Consider the following 20951-nt stretch of genomic DNA (forward strand, 5'->3'; position numbering starts at 1 on the left):
GCTTGGGCAGTTTCCCATTGATACAAATTTCTATTTGAAAAACTGATCGGCAGTGAGCAATGGTGAGCCTGGCAACATTGCTAAATAACTTGCCCTGTGAATCATCAAGTTCTAATTCTGATGAGACTGCAAAACCCTGCCCCTTCCTCTTGAACTTCCCTTGTCACAGCAACCACAGTTAACGCATGCAAATCGAGTGGAGAACCATCCACTTCTCCTTGACATGCCTTCACTGGTGTTAGCTAGGTAATTATTATTGTTTGCCTAAGCCTTGGCATTGCTTGTCGTCTCAATACAGCAAGTCTAACTTAGGCAATAGCCCTCCATTAAGCTTAACAAGCAAGCTTGTCTGGCATAAAATAGTCATCAATGAAAAGGAGTGAACTCCAGTAGGCTAATTCTTTTGTCAGGCAACTGAAGCAAATAATCATGCATTACATAGTTAATAGTCTATAGTAATCATATTTCGATATTAGAATGTTAGTTGACCTGTCACCCCTCACAAAAATATAAAGATATCAGAGTTGTAGTTCTCGAGATCTGGTCTCAGTCTCAAGGTGCAGGCTTAAACCCACCTTCAGTCTCAAGCACATTTTTTCTTGATCTTGCCCATGAATTTCGAAACAATTTAGTTCTTTTCCACTGGCATATAGGAACTTGGCTATACCTGACCTGTACTGTGAAGAGAGACTAGTTACAGCACAGTTCCAGCTTGTTTTCCACTGCAAAAGGGCCAGCTCTATAAAGGCGTTGCTGGGTTTGGAGAGCAGCAATGACACAAAACTGAAGAGATGCTTGATTACCGTTCACATGGTGTACATCTTGATTTACTGTATGCTACTTTACGATAGCACATCTGTGAGAATATGCTAGCACATCTGTGAGAATTGTCGTGTTATTTTACTACCAAATGCTAATGGGAATTAGCACTGGCTTGCATAAATTTGCATTATGAATCTGTTCCATTCAGCCATTCTATTCAGCCATTCATTCAAGTAGGAGGTTGGAAATTTTCAAATTCCGAATTACTGGGCATGCACGTGATACTGAATGAATAATACACAGAGCATGCCCTTTTTTCCTTCAGATAATCCATGTATATCGATGCAGTTCACCAGTATCTCTTGGATGGTGGTGATGCAACCAGCTCGATTTAGTTATGTGGGGAGCAGTGGCGGAGCCAGAGGGGTGTCCGGGGTGGCACTGGACACCCCTGACATCCGATTGGCCACCCCGGGTGCCACCCCAAAAATGTATTTGCTGCTGGCAGTTCCTGATGCTGATTGACATCTCATTTGTCTAAAGAAGTTTTTGAATTTTGCCGGCAATGCTGCTCAAGCTATTTTCAAATCAAAGACAAGCTGAAGACAAGAGCATGTTTTCAAGGTAAGACGAATAATAAAACATCATATTTGAAATACGTTTTATAGTTTATTATAAGGTTTGTTTGCCGAGTAACGTTTATTATCCGCTGTGTAAGTTAACGAGGCGCCGACGACATCAGTTAACTTAATGAGATTAAAGAGATCAATTCGCACTTTCGCTATACTTCATCTGTGCTAGTATTACATGCACATACCATGTATGTAAGCTTGTCAGGGATCCGGGCAGCTCGGGTGCGAGAACGTGGCATAGTGCAGGCACAAAAAGGGCGGACGACCCACTTGCAGCTCAGAGACAGTTGGGGATTTATTTAAACAAAAACAGAAAAACACTAGAAACGACTAACCAAAAACAAAGGACCACGAGGGGTCAAAACTAAAGGGGATAATTAAAGAATATTACAAAACAAAAACTAGGAAGGAAAACAGGATGCAGATCTAACCAAAACTAACCAAGACAAGCAACAATACACTCATAGACACCGGAACACATCATAGACAATGAACCACTGGGGAACTGAACAGAAGCAGGAACTAAAATACTAAAGGGGTAACGAACCTAACACAGGACAGGTAAGACTAATTAACAAAGACCAGGGAAACAGGGCACAGGTGAAACTAATAAACTCAAAGGAACTAAAAAACAGGGAAACTAAGAACTAACCAAGGAAACATAAACCAACACTATGGAACTAAACAGGTAAAGACACAAGCAGGGGCACAAGGAACAAAACCAAAACCAACTACAAAATCAGACACAAGGACTAACGAAACTCAAATGAAACACTAGGGAGCAAAATACAAAAACAGAGGAGGTGGGATTTGAACACAGGACAGAAGGGTACACAGACAACCACATGCTCAACACATTGAGCCACATGACCAGACAGGCAGTAGGCGAGAACAAAGACTAACAAAGAATGGGATGACCACAAACACCTGCTGGTCAAACGGGGAAGGGACACGGAAGGACCACAGCAGGGGCTGACCCTGACAAAGTTATTATATTTAATTTACGATGCTCAGATATTTTGCTAATATGGGGAAGTAATGTTAGGCTAGCTGTTTGTGAGTTAAATTTAGTTGAAATGGAATAGCCAGCTCATATACTTTCTTCAGAATAATGTTATTTAGATCGGTTGCTGATTTTAATGTGCAGTTATGATAATTGATATTTTTAATTAGGATAAATATGTTTCTAACTGGATCAGATGTAACCAGACTGTAATATTTTTGCACAGGGTCAATTAAACATGAAAAGGAAGGGCGAAATATCAGACTTCTTTATAAAGAAGCACAAACAGGCAGATCAGGTTCAAACAGACCCTACCCTTTGCACTGGATCCCACAGCAGCTCCATACCTGAGACTAGTTAGAGTCAGTGTGGTCAGACTTCAGATCCACCAGCAGGTCAGAGCATCTACTGTACCAAGCAATCACATGTTTCAAACAATGTTAGAATTTAAACTGAGCTTCAGGAAAGTTCAACTAAAAAAATAAAATCCTGTCATTACTTATTAACTCACAACAAAGTGAGTAGATGATGAGTAAATTATTATATTTTCATATTTTGAATTATATGTTGGTAATGAAATAGATTTGGGTTTTCTAAACACTTTCATTGTGTTTGTGTGTGTGTGCATCTTTGTGACATATCAGGATACAAATTTGTATAATGGTATGAGCATGACAGGTATTTCAGGAGAAGGTCATTGCCCATGCCCCCATTTTTCAAAAGGCTTATAAATATTTTTAAATGTTCCCTGTGAGGGTTGAATTAGGGCAATAGAAAATAGTTTGTAGAGTATATAAACAATGGAAACCTATTGAATGTCCTCACAATTCACAAAAACGTGTGTGTGTGTGTTTTCACTATTCTATGAGAACTAATGGATTGTGTTGTAAATAGATGTATCAAGGTGTCACGTTCGGGCTCGGGCGAGCCGGGAAGCAGGCGACAGCAGCCAGGAAGTCAGGTAACGGGGTTTAATTGGCGAAAGACAAGACATCCACGGACAATACAATGAATACAATGAATCTGGCATACATGGGTAGACGCAGACTCATATACACAGAACAAGGCAAAAGAAACAGGAAACAGCTGGGCACAATCGGGGAAGCACACGTGGATAATGAGGGGGCGTGGCACACACTAGGAGCGGACGGAGCGGGGCGTGACATAACCCCCCCCCAAAGGCGCGCACACCGGGCGCGCCCGAGAGGAGGCGACGGACAAGACAGGACCGGGGAACAGGACCTGGAAAACAAAAGCAGAACACCATCAACGAGACACAGGAAACAGGACCGAAACACAAAACAAGAACAAGGACCAAAAGAAAGACAGGACCTGACAGAGGACGGGGAACGCAGACAGACAGACCAAGAAGGGAGACACAGAAGGGGAGACCGGCGGAACAAAAGGGCCAGGAGTGAACGGAGGAGGAACAAAGGGACGAGGAGCAGAGACAGGCGGGACAAAGGGAAAGGTAGGAGGAAAAGGGGAGCCCGAGGGAGCCCAGGCGGGCGACGGGCAGCGGCCGGAGGGGCTGCAGGGGAGAGGGAGGAGGGAGCAGGAGGGGACCACCCAGGGCCCAAGGGAACGGGACGAGGGAGTGACGGAGGGGACACGGAGGGAACAGGAGGGAACACCAGTGCAGGCAGGCAGGAGGGGGAAGCCGCGGCAGGCGGAGGCGCAGCCGAAGCCGGGGAAGGCGCCGTCCGATGCTCAGCCGGAGCAGGGGGGCCCGGAGGCGGCCGACACGGACCCGGAGGCGGGACCGAGGACCGGCACCGAGGATCCAGGGGGGGACCCGGCGGAGACCGCCGACCCCGAGCCGGAGGACCCGCAGGCAGCCACCGAGCCACAGCCAGGGGCCGAACGGGCGAGCCAGGGGGCAGGGCGGGCGGGACCCGGGCCCGACGCCTATGTCCCCATCCCTTGCGGGACACCGAAAGGCGGGGTCCTGGGGTGTGTTGGCCTTGCCGGGGTAAGGGCGAGGGAGTCAGGAGGGAGGACAGAGCCGGGCGGACAAGTGTCAGGGCCTCAAGGGAGGCAACAGGCGGGGCAGCCGGAGCCTTGGGCGTGGCCGCAGGCGGGGCAGCCGGAGCCTTGGGCGTGGCCGCAGGCGGGGCAGCCAGAGCCGCGGGCGTGGCCGCAGGCGGGGAAGCCAGAGCCGCGGGCGTGGCAGCCAGAGCCGCGGGCGTGGCCGCAGGCGGGGAAGCCAGAGCCGCGGGCAGGACGGGAGAGACGGGCTGTTCAGGTGCCGGCAGGACAGGCGAGACGGGCAGTTCAGGCGGGTTAGAAAAAAATCCACCTTTTAGCGAAGGAGCTTCATCTCACACTGAAAAAATGAGAAAAATCCAACCTTTCATTGAAATAAATTTATTCAAAGAAAAACAAATCCTTCATCAAGAAATAATTATTTTCAACAAAAACACATGTGCCACGATTATTGGCACCCCTGCTTTTAATACTTTGTACAACCTCCCTTTGCCAGTATAACAGCACTGAGTCTTCTCCTATGACATTTTATAAGGTTGGAGAATACAGAGCAGGGCATCTGAGACCATTCCTCTTTACAGAATCTCTCCAGATCACCCAGGGTCCTAGGCCCTCTCTTGTGCACTCTCCTCTTCAGCTCAGCCCACAGGTTTTCAGTGGGGTGCAGGTCAGGGGACTGAGAAGCATGATTCTGTGGTCAGCTAACCATTTTTATGTTGATTTGGACATGTGCTTAGGATCACTGTCCTGCTGGAAGATCCAGTGAAGGCCCAGTTTTAGTTTCCTGGCAGAGGCAGCCAAATGTTGATATAAAATGTCCTGGTATCTCATGGAGTCCATAGTGCCATGTACCCTAACGAGGTTTCCAGGGTTTTTGGAGGAAAAACAGCTCACAACATCACAGAACCTCTACCATATTTTACAGTTGGGATGAGGTTCATTTCATTATAGCCATCCTTCTTTTTACGCCAAACCCACCTTGAATGTTTATTGACAAAAAGTTCCATTTTTGTTTCATCAGACCATTGAATTTGATTCCAGTCAAAGTTGTAGTAATGTTTTGCAAACTCCTGGCACTGACATTTTAAGAAAAGGCTTCTTTCTCTCATACCTTTCAAAAAATCTTGCCACAGCCAGGGGCCGAACGGGCGAGCCAGGGGGCAGGGCGGGCGGGACCCGGGCCCGACGCCTATGTCCCCATCCCTTGCGGGACACCGAAAGGCGGGGTCCTGGGGTGTGTTGGCCTTGCCGGGGTAAGGGCGAGGGAGTCAGGAGGGAGGACAGAGCCGGGCGGACAAGTGTCAGGGCCTCTAGGGAGGCAACAGGCGGGGCAGCCGGAGCCTTGGGCGTGGCCGCAGGCGGGGCAGCCAGAGCCGCGGGCGTGGCCGCAGGCGGGGCAGCCAGAGCCGCGGGCGTGGCCGCAGGCGGGGAAGCCAGAGCCGCGGGCGTGGCAGCCAGAGCCGCGGGCGTGGCCGCAGGCGGGGAAGCCAGAGCCGCGGGCAGGACGGGAGAGGCGGCCTCAGGCAGGGCCGCGGGCAGGACGGGAGAGACGGGCTGTTCAGGTGCCGGCAGGACAGGCGAGACGGGCAGTTCAGGTGCCGGCAGGACAGGCGAGACGGGCAGTTCAGGTGGGAGCACCTTGGCGGGTGCCTCTGGCGTGCGACCAGCAGGGGCCGCCTTGGCAGGCACCGCCCTCACGTGGCCAGCAGGGGGCGCCTCGGCGTGCGGCCAGCAGAGGGCGCCTCGGCGGGCACCTTAGGCGTGCGGCCAGCAGGGGGCGCCTCGCCGGGCACCCCAGGCGTGCGGCCAGCAGGGGGCGCCCCGGCGGGCACAATGTATTCAGTTCAATTAAGTGTATTCAATTTTCACAATATTACATTGTCTCAAAGCGCTTTAGATTGTTCCTGCCCAGTGCCCCTAGAGAGCAAGCCAGAGACAAAAATGGCAAGAAAATCCCTGACCACCTGCACTCCAACAACACATGAAACACCTGAAGCCAGAGTGACAGCACAGGACACCCAGTTCATTCAAAATGAATGATACTAATCCCCAACCAACTCTGCGCAGCATGCTATAACCCTAACTGGGGTCGAGAGCTAACAATTAGCTTCGTCACCAAATGTTACACTAAACAAGTGAGTTTTGAGCCTTGGGAGTGAGTCTGAATTTTGGACATTTGCTGTCAGACTATTCCATAATTTTGGAGCTTTGGAACAGAATGCTCTGCAACCAAATAAAAACTGTTCCATTCTAGGCACTGCCAGGTAGCTTGCCCCTTGAGACTGAAGCAAACAAAGCGGGGTTATATGGAACCAGTAAACTGCTAATATCCTCTGGCAGTAGACCATTCAGTGCCTTAAGTAAGCAGTAGCACCCTGTAGTCGATAGGAGACTTAACCTGGAGCCAACAGAGTGAGGCAAATACAGGAGTTATATGTGCATGTTTCATAGTCCTTGTTAGGACTCTTGCTGCATCAAATGGAGTTTATTTAATGATGCAGAGGTACACCCAACCAATAAAGCATTGCAAGTCGGGGCATGGCGAAGGAAAAGAGGGACGATCCATGGAATGGCTCATAACAGACAGAAGACTTAAATGAACTCATAAGAACACAAAGTAAGAACCAGAAAGGGAAGGGGCCATGAGTGGTCAAAAACTAAACAGGAAAGATAAGAACATAACTTTGTATGGCACAAAACAGGGAGCAAGACTGAGAAACAACCACAGCTACAAACACACAGTAACAACTACAACGGCTGACTAAGGAAGAGAACAAAGGCAGGCACTTAAATATACTGATAACAAGGACTAATACGGGGCAGGTGTGGGCTATAAGAAACTAAGCAGGTACAATCAATAAACAGATACAAAAGGTTCACACATCAAGGGAAAATAAAACAAGGAAAACCGAACATAATACAACCTGGGAGCAGGAAGCAAACTTAAGGGATTGAAAGTGAAATACATACACATAATAAACCAAGACAACATAAAATAACAAATGTTAAATACAGAATAAAAAACAACTAGTTGGGGCTGGCCTCTGGCCAGCCTCAAACCCACAACAAAAGGAAAATTGGGAACGATGGCTGACCACCTAGCTCATTAAGCCATGCAGCGGCCCATAGAGAAGACAAACACACTAGAGACTAAGGGCTACAAGACAGAGGACAGAGCAGGATGACCAGCTATACCTAATTGCTAAACAGGGACAAGACACATGGGGCAGAGCACAGATGAGCACCGATCCTGACAGTACTAACTTTTCTGCCTCCTGAAGTGAAAGCATTGTTCTAAGTTCTTTAATATTCCTGAGATGGAAGAAAGCTGTTATTTATGTGAGCAGCCAGAGACATGGCTGAGTCAATAGTTACACCAAGGCTTTTAACCAGTCTGCTTACATTGACTAGGCAGCCATAATGCTTTATGCAATCAACAACACCTTGGACTGTCATATATCCCAGTAGTAACACCACCATTCTTGTCAGGATTCAACCAAGGGAAGTTACTGGCCATCCAGCTCCTAACTTCAGCAAGCATTCCTCAGTCTCTGACAGCTGAGGCAGCTCATCTGTTTTTACAAATATGTACAGCTGTGTGTCATCTGCATAACAATGAAAACTGACACTATATTTCCTAATAATATCACCAAGGGGCAGCATGTATAAGGGGAACAGTAGTGAGCCCAGGACAGAATCTTGCGGGACACCATACGTCACTCTGGTGGAATCAGAGGATTCATCGTTCACATGAACAAACTGATCATGGTCAGTTAAATATGAGTGGAACCAGGACAGTGCCCCTCCATTAACACAAATCAAAGACTCTAGCCTTGCTAATAAAATATCATGGTCAACAGTATGAAATGCTATGCTTACAGTGCCCTCCACAATTATTGGCACCCCTTGTAAAGATTTGTAAAAAGGGTTAGAAAAAAATCCACCTTTTAGCGAAGGAGCTTCATCTCACACTGAAAAAATGAGAAAAATCCAACCTTTCATTGAAATAAATTTATTCAAAGAAAAACAAATCCTTCATCAAGAAATAATTATTTTCAACAAAAACACATGTGCCACGATTATTGGCACCCCTGCTTTTAATACTTTGTACAACCTCCCTTTGCCAGTATAACAGCACTGAGTCTTCTCCTATGACATTTTATAAGGTTGGAGAATACAGAGCAGGGCATCTGAGACCATTCCTCTTTACAGAATCTCTCCAGATCACCCAGGGTCCTAGGCCCTCTCTTGTGCACTCTCCTCTTCAGCTCAGCCCACAGGTTTTCAGTGGGGTGCAGGTCAGGGGACTGAGATGGCCATTGCAGAAGCATGATTCTGTGGTCAGCTAACCATTTTTATGTTGATTTGGACATGTGCTTAGGATCACTGTCCTGCTGGAAGATCCAGTGAAGGCCCAGTTTTAGTTTCCTGGCAGAGGCAGCCAAATGTTGATATAAAATGTCCTGGTATCTCATGGAGTCCATAGTGCCATGTACCCTAACGAGGTTTCCAGGGTTTTTGGAGGAAAAACAGCTCACAACATCACAGAACCTCTACCATATTTTACAGTTGGGATGAGGTTCATTTCATTATAGCCATCCTTCTTTTTACGCCAAACCCACCTTGAATGTTTATTGACAAAAAGTTCCATTTTTGTTTCATCAGACCATTGAATTTGATTCCAGTCAAAGTTGTAGTAATGTTTTGCAAACTCCTGGCACTGACATTTTAAGTAACTGACAGAAAAGGCTTCTTTCTCTCATACCTTTCAAAAAATCTGTTAGCATAAGGGGGCGTCTGATGGTTTTTTTGGAGATGTGGTAACCCCCTTGTCTTGTAATTGACCAACAGTCATCCTTAGGGATTTTTTTGCCTCTCTTACGATCCTCCTCACTGTATGTGGGGGCAAAATAAACTTGGGTTCTCTTTCAGGCAGATTTCTAACAGTTCCAGTTGGTGTCCACTTTTTAATTATTGCCCTAACAGTAAAAATGGGCATTTTAAGGCGAGTAGCTATTTTTTAATACCCATTCCCTGACTTATGAAGGCCAGCACACTTCTCCCTCATTTGGTCTGTGTGTTCTCTTATCTTTCCCATGTTGATGGATGACTAAGGGAATTTGGCCTCTATGTCTCCTCATGTTTGTACAGCTTGAAGGTTCCTATTCACTCTAATCAACTCAAAGATGTACAATTTACAGGGGAAACATGCTTCAGTTACATTGTGTTCACTATAATTTTCAGGGGTGCCAATAATTGTGGCACATGTGTTTTTGGTAAAAATAAGTATTCTTAATGAAGGATTTGTTCTTTCTTCGAATAAATTTATCTCAATGAAAGGTTGGATTTTTCTCATTTTTTTCAGTGTGAGATGAAGCTGGTTCGCTAAAAGGTGGATTTTTTTCAAACCCATTTTACAAATCTTTACAAGGGGTGCTAATAATTGTGGAGGGCACTGTACATTCAACAGAACCAACAGGGACACACAAACATGATCAGTAGCCATAAGCAAGTAATTCATGATTCTTACTAGTGCATAAATCATGCAGTTATAGGTCAGGAGCTTCAGTTAATATTCACATTAAACCCCAGCATGGAATGAGTATTTCAGAAACTGCTGATTTACTGGGATTTTCAAGCACAACCATCTCTAGGGTTTACAGAGAATGGGCCAAAGAAGAAAAAACATCCAGTGAGTGGCAGTTCTCTGAGCAAAAATGCCATGTTGATAGCAAGGGACAGAGAAGAATGGCCAAACTGGTTCAAGCTGAGAGAAAGGCAAATGTAACTCAAATAACCACTCGTTACAATAAAGGTATGCAGAAGAGCATCTCTGAACACACAACATGTCGAACCTTAAGTAGCAGAAGGTCACATTGGGTGCCGCTCCTGTCAGCTAAGAACAGGAAACTCAGGCTATGGTGGCCACGGGATCACCAAAATTGGACAATGGAAGATAGCAAAAATGTTGCTGGTCATGAGTCTTAATTTATGCTCAGACTTACAGATGATGCGGTCAGAATTTGCCATAAAGAACATGAAAGCATGGATCCATCTTGCCCTCTATCAACAATTCAGGCTGCTGGTGTGTGGGACATACTTGTGGTACATTTTGGGCCCCTTAGTATCAACTGAGCATTGTTTAAATGCCACCTGAGTATTGTTTAAATGTCACAGCCTACCTGAGAATTGTTGCTGACTATGTCCATCCCTTTATGACCACAGTGTACCCAGCTTCTAATGGCTACTTCCAGCAGGATAATGAGCCATGTCACAAAGCGCATATCAGATTAGTTTCTTGAACATGGCAATGAGCATGCCACAACATACAGTATTAAGGCAGTTTTGAAGGCAAAAAGGAGTCCGAGTACTAGCAAGGTGTACCTAATAAAGTGAAATGGCCAATGTGTATATATCACGACTGTAAATTGATTTTAAAAAGTAGTTAATTGCATAGTTTTTTGTGATTAATTGCAATTAACATTAAACCGACTAGCTGTTGTTAGTCTGACCCGCGTTGGTGTTGGCAACTTTCATGTCTAAAGGAGCTGTCGTCTCATTTGGTAAAATTTGGTAAAAAAAACAAAAACAAAACACTGGAGTCTGTAGTGGGTTATAAGGTTGTCAAAAAAATCGATGCAGAGGTACAGTACAGAGGTTGTCGATGGTGCAGTGGGACAGCAGTGGCAAAGACCACCACAAATTTGAAAAAAAAATCCACCAAATTTAAATGTGGCAGGAACCAGAACAAAGACCGTGGTGAAACTTCCCTTCACTTCCCCCAGAGCACCTGGCAGCATGGCACAATGGCTGGTCACAGATGAAGACTGCAGTCCACCAGGCACTGGCACTGCAAAGGGAGGCACTCCAGGTTCTCCTCATCCTTACCCAGGAAGAGCATTGGGACTACACTGCTCTCCTCATTGCATTGGAGCATTGTTTCTACCAGAGGCCAGTGGAAGAGTCTATGAGGGAGAAGCTGGCGAGTCAGCAGAAATGGGAGAGCGAGACTCAGAGAGCATTTGCTGCCAATCTCTGCAGCTATGCATAGTGAAGTCACCCAAGTTTTCCCCATGCCATTGCAGGAATAGCTGGCGCTCCATGCTTTTATCAGGCAATAACACTATTGTGGCTCCACCAATAACTTCAGTTGCAAGCATCAGTCAGGGGCTAGTTTCAGGTGGGGAGGTGGCTGGAATGGAGGGAAGTCTCAAGCCCTCTACTTCCATTGGGAAGCCATCAAGGAGCATGTGTGCCTATGACAAGTGTGAAAACTGTGTCTTCTCAACACAAAAAATGCTGAGACCTCTTGCAAACAGAGATAGCCCTTACCCAATGGTCTCTGGAAGACAGTGCCAAAGTGAAAGATAACAAGCACTCTTGGAACAGGTCAGCAATCACTGTGAAGAAAAATGTGATGATAACATAGCATGCATTTGCATGTGAATTCCATAATGGGCTGCTCAAATGTGGGTGGCACATCATTAATATCCGTTGGCAGCACAGGGCTTAGAGACAGCTGAGAGAAAACCTGAGGAACAACGAGTGTCTACTACATGTACCCCTGGGACCTGCTGGTTTGCACAGCTAATAGGGCGAAGAGTACACTGAGTGGATGGACAGAGCAGACACTGTGCCCACAGACTGGCAGGCCTGCTTGGATGGGATTAGAGCTGGGTGGTATGCCTGTGCTTCAGCCATCCATGTATGTTTCAAGTTAAAGCTCTAGGGTTTGGGCACCTCCACATGTTGTCATGGGCACAGTGCCTTCTCTGTGTGTCTCCCTGTGTATCTCTGGTTTCCCCCCACAGTCCACAAACATGCTAAGGTTAACTGGTGTTGCCAAATTCCTCATAGGCATGAATGGTGTGAATGGCCTATAATGGATTGGCGTCCCATTCTAGGTTATTTATCAATCCCCCAGATCCTAAATCCGGTCCCAAGGCAATAAGTATGAATTAATGTGAGTGTGATGTCCATCTTAAGTGTGGTCAGTCGGTCTGCATATAGATGCAACAAGTTGTTTCAATTAATTTGCACAAGAGTATACTCTTGTAAGCATTCTCAAGAAATGTAATCAGCCCATTTTGTAGGGTCACACCAGCAAGCAACATACACTCACCTAAAGGATTATTAGGAACACCTGTTCAATTTCTCATTAATGCAATTATCTAATCAACCAATCACATGGCAGTTGCTTCAATGCATTTAGGGGTGTGGTCCTAGTCAAGACAATCTCCTGAACTCCAAACTGAATGTCAGAATGGGAAAGAAAGGTGATTTAAGCAATTTTGAGTGTGGCATGGTTGTTGGTGCCAGACAGGCCAGTCTGAGTATTTCACAATCTGCTCAGTTACTGGGATTTTCACGCACAACCATTTCTAGGGTTTACAAAGAATGGTGTACAAAAGGAAAAACATCCAGTATGCGGCAGTCCTGTGGGCGAAAATGCCTTGTTGATGCTAGAGGTCAGAGGAGAATGGGCTGACTGATTCAAGCTGATAGAAGAGCAACTTTGACTGAAATAACCACTCGTTACAACCGAGGTATGCAGCAAAGCATTTGTGAAGCCACAACACGCACAACCTTGAGGCGGATGGGCTACAACAGCAGAACACCCCACCGGGTACCACTCATCTCCACTACAAATAGGAAAAAGAGGCTACAATTTGCACGAGCTCACCAAAATTGGACAGTTGAAGATTGGAAAAATGTTGCCTGGTCTGATGAGTCTCGATTTCTGTTGAGTCAGAATTTGGCCTAAACAGAATGAGAACATGGATCCATCATGCCTTGTTACCACTGTGCAGGCTGATGGTAGTGGTGTAATGGTGTGGGGGATGTTTTCTTGGCACACTTTAGGCCCCTTAGTGCCAATTGGGCATCGTTTAAATGCCACGGCCTACCTGAGCATTGTTTCTGACCATGTCCATCCCTTTATGACCACCATGTACCCATCTTCTGATGGCTACTTCCAGCAGGATAATGCACCATGTCACAAAGCTCGAATCATTTCAAATTGGTTTCTTGAACATGACAATGAGTTCACTGTACTACAATGGCCCCCACAGTCACCAGATCTCAACCCAATAGAGCATCTTTGGGATGTGGTGGAACGAGAGCTTCGTGCCCTGGATGTGCATCCCACAAATCTCCATCAACTGCAAGATGCTATCGTATCAATATGGGCCAACATTTCTAAAGAATGCTTTCAGCACCTTGTTGAATCAATGCCACGTAGAATTAAGGCAGTTCTGAAGGCGAAAGGGGGTCAAACACCGTATTAGTATGGTGTTCCTAATAATCCTTTAGGTGAGTGTACATTCTGGACTGCTGTACACTGCAGCTGAACAATCAACACTGACTTTCTGTTCCATCTCACCTTCTAGGCGAAACAAACCCCCGGCTATCTGGGCCCACCTTAGACCTATGTTAGACAAGGTGATGGAGAAACACCCTCTGATCAATCACTTCCATGTCTTCAGTGACAGTCCAGCTACTTGATACAAACAGAAGGACATCTTTTACCTATTCTCAAAAGAGCCTTTCAGGAAAGGCTTCAAAGACAGCAGCTGGAACTGAAGCAAGCCATGGAAAAGGGATCCAGAGGGTGTTGGGGGTAAGCTTAAAAGATCAGCTGACAAAATTGTCTGCGATGATGGGGATACTCTCAATGCAGCAGCCATGTTCCACCAGTTGAGGAGCATGTGAACTTTGATGGAACTTTTTCTTGTGGGAAAATGAATAAAATAATGAATGCGCCTCCACTTGTGCCTATCAAAGCAACAGTGAAAATCCACCAAAATCTTCAGGAACAATTAAATACCAGGACATCACATGCCTTTGCCAGACAGACAAAGGTGAACTTCATTGTGCATGCTGTAGGCTGAAGGAGGTGAGTCCGGGGAAAGAGACAAGCCCGCATTCCACAGAAGAACCATCATATCCAGAGGTCATCATAAAAGGCAATATTGGACATGGTGCATTGTTGACATTGTTCTACTGGCCAAGTCCATGAGAGGACATTAGCTGCAACAGGGATGACCAGATTGGCCTGATGAAAGAGTCATAAGCTTTAAATAAGAGGTCCATCCAGCTAGAGAAGACACCTGGGTTACTGGTTTGTTACATAGTTTACTGTTGCTGAAGCATCTGTGAGATCAGAGACTGAAAAAATGTTCCTAAAATTTTCTTTGTGTGTTCAGTACATTTGATGGTAGGATGGGGGGTGCTAATAAGTTGTCTTACAAATTCTATTGAAATTCCTTTTTACTCTAAAAAAAATCAGTTGAAATTACTTTGTGTCTTAAAATAGAATGCTTTTTAGGCTTATAATGCCTATTTATTAATACTTAAATTACTTTCTTCCTTGCTTTATGGGTCATCAGTCCTGCTTCTAGGAGCCTGTTATGAATTGTCCTAGCAGTGCACTTCACACCTGCACTTAATGTTTCCCATTCCTTTTGAAGGTCACTTGATGTCATCCTCCAATTCATGAGAAAATTTTAGATAAGTTAATGGTCATCTCTGGCATTAGAATGTCGCTTTCGCCCTTTAACTGGCTGATTTTTGGTCATTGCCAGTGTCTCCTGTTTTACGTTGCTTGTGTACTGCTGTCTTAGAAACTTTGAGTCTGGAAACAACTTACTTTGCAGTGTAGTCTTCTGCCAGCAGAACCAGGATAAAAAAATGCAGATTTAAAAAATACATATTTTTTTTTTCCAGAACTGTACATCAACACTTATGGCCCTATTAGATTATTTTGTTTTCGCTTACAACATGAACACATCCACGGTTTTCAGCATCTGATGAACAGTGTAATTATAAAATATCAAATGTAGTGTTAGAATCGCTCAGCAGTGTAAGAGCGTACCCTACTGGAGTCTATAAGTAATCTATGTACAATGCTGCCATCTGACGGCGTAAAAGAGAAAAGCTTTAGTACATACTGTACTTGTGTGTAATGTCACAGGCATGTTTTTTGAAGCACATACCGTGCTAAGAAGTAACGTGTTGACGCAGAATAAAATTGCGTGTCTACATCGTTTTTTTTTAACTGCATATTTTAATGCCGCCTAAACGCGGGTATTTTTAATACAGGGAGAAAATACCGTATTGATACGTGTTTTGTCTCACGTTTTCTGCCCCAACTGTCTTTCATGTTGGCCTTAAGTGTGCTGAGTGGGACAAAGCCCGTGTAATGACTGTTCATAAAGTTAAATATATAAATAGAATATGTATTCGTGCGTAATAAGTGGATAGAATTAGGACAAAGAACACAGTGCTCAGAAGGACTGTACTCTAGTCATCACTCTTCCCACTGGGTCCAAACTACAAATGCAATCGCCCGCACTCCATTCCCCGATTTGTGCCCCGAGGGCACAAATACCTTACAATACAAACGGACATGCTCACTAAACACAGTGGAATAAATATATTACAAGAAACACAAATAAATATTTTAACTCAGTTGTATTAAAAATAAATAGACATCTGATAGTTAAAATACGCAAAGGGAGGAAAATGAATAAAGGATTCCGATCAAATCTTTTATAGTCGACCTAACGCAAAAGAATCAATTTACTGTTCAAAAATAGTTTTTCATCATTACCAACAAAAGCAGTTTTAAAAAAAAAATTCTTTAAAATAGCCTCGATATTCAGCTATTTTTTGAACAGCCATATGGCTGACGTAGATATTACTGGGGTCTGATTGGGTGATTCCAACTAACTACAGTACTTGGTGACCAACCAGCTTGTAACCAGGAACACGTGGTACGAAGTGAACCGTGGCCTGTACTATGAAGCGGGATTACTGGCTTATCGGGGTAATTTGTCAGAATTAAGGAACCACAGTTTAAATGGACTTCATATTGCTTCACTTAAATTTTGCCCAGACTACCTTAAATCCAACAACTTACCAGCCAGTAACCCCGCTTCATAGTACAGCCCCCTGGACTCCCTTGTAACAGGAGGTATTAACCGAAAAGTTGGGGGTTCGAGTCCACACAGGGACGGAAACTTTTGCAAGTATTTTATCGAACAATGAGAACGAAGTTACAGGTAATGGATATGCCTGTTCCCCAAACAGAGAGATATGCCATGCGTGAAAGAGTGAAGTATAAACAACTGAAAATGAAAGAATACACTGATGCCCGCAGACACAGCAAATCGTCCAATCAGGGCTTTCCTCAATCTTCTGAAATTCATTGGGCTCAAAACCCAGCATTTGCACCAGCCGTCTTTTAACCTTTAAGCCCATGTTCAGTGACCTAACCATATACAACTTGTTTGGCAGTCAGTGTTGGCGTACATATGCGCACATTCTGCCATCAAGTTTGTTTCTATAGATTGCAACGTTTGCGCAGAAAGAGGCGTATGCATCTTTTAGGTCCCGTTTCGTGCGTACGCAAAGGTTATAAATGAGACCCCTGGTGTTATGAGGCCCACTCCTGAAGAAACTCCTTAAATAAATGAGGATTATCTGTAGCCTCAAAATCAGAGGCCAAAGAAACAGTCACATCTACTTCTTCTTGCCCATTCTCCTCTTCCATCTCTTCTGCTGCCTCTAAATCAGACGCCAGAGAAGCAGCCACATCTACTTGTTCCTGCCAATTCTTGTCTTTCTGTTCACTGTCATCCATAAGCTTCACAGTATCTGACTGTTGGTTAATGGTCAGCAGGGTCCTACTGTATATGCACGTTTCCATTGCTGAGTCTATCGTTGTCTTTGCAACCTGTCCATTCTGGAATTACTCTGCAAAAAAGTTTACTCTGCGTTACTGAAAAGAGACAAACATAATGAACAAGATGATTATGAAATTTTATTGCAGTTATTGTACTTACTTAACACTTTATGTTGACAGCAGTGGCAAATGTGCAAAAGGTCACCTATAGCTAAACATAAATACCGTGTTTCCCCGTAATTAAGACCTACCCCAAAAATAAACCCTAGCATGATTTTTCAGGGTGCTCATAATATAAGCCCTACTCCAAAAATAAGCCCTAGTTACTATCCCATGGACTGTACGGTACCTAGAATGAGATGCGATTAAATATATAACGGAAACAGGAAATAATATTTTGACCCCCAGACAAGTGCAAAAAGAAAAAGCTGAGTTGCGAGATATTCAGGATGCAATTTGGAGCTTGGAGATTTATGATGATGTCCCAGAAGATGATGACATGATGACTATATTTGAATAATTGTATACACAGTAGATTTTTGTTCATGAATAAATGTACCGTTAGATTGTTTACATGGAAAGATACGGTTAGAAGATGACATGATGTATGACATGGCGCGGCCACGTCCAGACACCTTCCTGATCGCTCCGCTTAGACTGTGGTTTTATTTAATATTTTACCTAGTTTTTATCGCTTTTCATGCAAGCGAAATAACTGGTTTAGTCATTTACGAGGCTTCTTGACATCGGAAGTCAAGTTCCAAAGTTTATTTTAGAAGTTTTTAAACCCGATCTGTCGTGGCCGGCTGAAATCCTGCGAGGTGGACAGAGACGCAACCCCCCGAGACGCAGAACAAAGAAACACAGCGGGACACGCAGCGGCGTTCAGAACAGACTGAGAAAATGTGCTCATCGCCCTCCACTGCCTAGCATCTTGCTCGCCAACATCCAGTCTCTAGAAAATAAACTAGATGACCTCAGGGCGAGGTTGAAGTTCCAGCGTGACTCAAGGAACTGCAACATCTTATGTTTCACCGAAACGTGGCTGACCCCCCTGGTACCGGACCTAGCGGTAACTCTGCCGGACTCTTTCTCTGTGTTTCGCATGGACAGAACAGCGAGCGCTCATTGTAGTGGGGGACTTTAATAAAGCAAACCTCAGACAAGTCATGCCGAACTTTCACGGACATGTTACGTGTCCGACTAGGGGTGCTAACATTCTGGACCACTGCTACACTATATTTAAGCTAGCTTATAAAGCCGTGTTACTGCCCGCATTCGATAAATCTGATCATTCCGCCATTTTTCTCATACTGGAATACAAACAAAAGCTCCTCCAGCAAGCCCCGGCCTTGAGGGAGGTAAAACGCTGGTCTGCCCAATCAGAAGCCACGCTGCAGGATGCACTCGAAGACAGACTGGGACATGTTCTGGTCATGGGCAGCTGACCTTGACAAGTTTGTGGGCGTAGCGTTAAGCTTTATTAGCACACTTGCTAACGACATCATCCCCATGGCAACAGTAAAGACGTTCGCTAACCAGAAACCGTGGGTGGATACAACCATCCGCAAGGCTGTGAACGCCCGTACCGCTGCGTACAATGCAGGACTCACCACCGGCGATATGAGCGCTTACAAAGCGGCATCGTATGGAGTATGGCGCGCAGTGAGGTTAGCAAAACTACGCTACAGCAAACACATCCATGATCACTTTCATCAGGGCAACACGCGCGCTCTGTGGCACGGACTGCGAACAATCAAGGACTTTAAAGGCAAAACCACCACGGCTCCGACCGTCGACTCTGCTTTTGCCAACGAGCTCAGCGTGTTCTTCTCCTGGTTCGAGGCTAATCATGCTAGCGATAGCCACTTGGCTAACACTGGCCACAGCCTACTGCCGGAGCACAGTGACGTCATCAGCCTTGCGGAGCTCAACGTGCGGAGGGCGTTGCAGCGCGTCAACATCAGGGAATCACCAGGGGCCTCATGTATAAACGGTGCTTACGCACAAAAATGTTGCGCACGCCCGTTTCCACGCTCAGGTCGAGATGTATAAAAACTAAACTTGGCGTACCGCCACGCACATTCTCACGGCAACCCCAGACAAGGCGTACGCAAAAGTTTCTGCTCGATTTGGCAAAATGGAGGCACCTACTGGCAAAAGAGTGCTACTGCAGTTTCACTGTGTCAGACACACACTCATGACGCGGACTTTATCAAATACACCGACATTAATTGTATGTTGTTTACAAATGTACGGCAGCTGATTTTTTTTTATCAATTTGTAACAATAAAACGGTGCAGAAAATGACCGAACTATTACAACTACCATGGCAGCTCTTGCGTTATTGGAAGACATAGCTTATAATGATGATGATGACTGGCTTCTAAGTCGATTAAGATTCCCAAGAGCAATCCTTTTGGAGCTGTGTGCTAAACATTACAGTATTACAAAAGCAGACGATGAGGAATTACGCTATAGGCTACCTGTTCCTTTACAAGTTCGGTCCACTCGCGGGTTCTTAGCCACGGGTGCTTTTCAGCGAGAACTTGCGGACCGATCGGGTATTTCTCAGTCAATTCTGAGTCGCGGCATGCCGGCTGTATGGGACGGCATAATTCGCTTGTCACCCAGATATATAAAATTTCCTTACACTGTGGTTGAACAGGCAAATATTAAAGCGCAATTTGCAGCGATGTCCGGTTTTCCCAACGTAGTCGAAGCTATCGACTGCGCGCACATTGCTATAACCTTCAGTGAACGAATTTGCTTATGTAAATGGAAAGCACTTTCACTCTATTAATGTACTCTATTAATGCATTGGGGGCACCTCTTGTACTGTTGTCTGTGAGAATAAACAAACAGAATAAACGAAAGTAACACCGCATCTGCGCCCTACGTGTTATTCATAAACATGCAATTAATTCAAACAAGTATGGTACGAGAAAAAATCACCCGCGATAACATCGGCGTCCCCCTCACCCGATAAAAGTGTGTCCCCAATCATCGCAGCAACTAGTTGCTCAAAGGGTATGAGACCGGGAATTCCGTTACCTCCGCCTGTGCTGTTAAGACTCTTATGGTGAGCGGCCGCTCGTTTTTCCCGCCGTCGATTTTAATGTCCTACCACTTCTTTTTAATTTCGGCCACCGTGCGAATTTTGGAACCAACACTTTTAACTGACTCCGCCACGCTGTGCCACTCCGTCAACTTTCGTTTATTGCTGATGCCACTTATACCACCAAATAATATCACTTTTCTCGATTTCTGTTAACATGACCTCCACTTCACACTCGCAGAAATACTTCTTTTTCCCTCGTGGTTTGTCCATTGTTGTTTAAGAAAAACATAGAACAAAGTGGGCATTTATACAGATTTACATATGCAAATATACATAAATATGGGCGGGTCGGGGGAGTGGCTGTGGGCTCGTTCACGTACGTAAAATTTCACGCTCATTGGGATTTATAAAGGGAATGTGCGTAGATCTGTGCTTACGCACAGTTTTATGCATCTGGATTTTTTCTTGCTTACGCACATTCCTAGTTTTGTCCGTACACCATGTTTTAGTGTGAATTCTACGCACGTTGTTATACATGAGGCCCCAGGACCGGACGGCATCTCCGGGCACCTGCTATGCTGACCAGCTGACCAGAGTCTTCACCTCCATGTTCAATGAGTCTCTGGCTCAGTCTGTGGTCCCAACCTGCTTTACAAGATACACCATTGTTCCAGTCACCAAGAACAGCAAGCCCTCATGCCTAAATGATTACCGGCCAGTTGCACTTACGTCGGTGGTCATGAAGGTTTTTGAGAGACTCATTAAAGACCATATTATTGCCTCCATCCCACGCTCCACAGACCCACTCCAGTTCGCCTATCG

This window comes from Paramormyrops kingsleyae, chromosome 6 (genome assembly GCF_048594095.1).
Source record: "Paramormyrops kingsleyae isolate MSU_618 chromosome 6, PKINGS_0.4, whole genome shotgun sequence".
NCBI classification, from domain to species: Eukaryota; Metazoa; Chordata; class Actinopteri; order Osteoglossiformes; family Mormyridae; genus Paramormyrops; species Paramormyrops kingsleyae.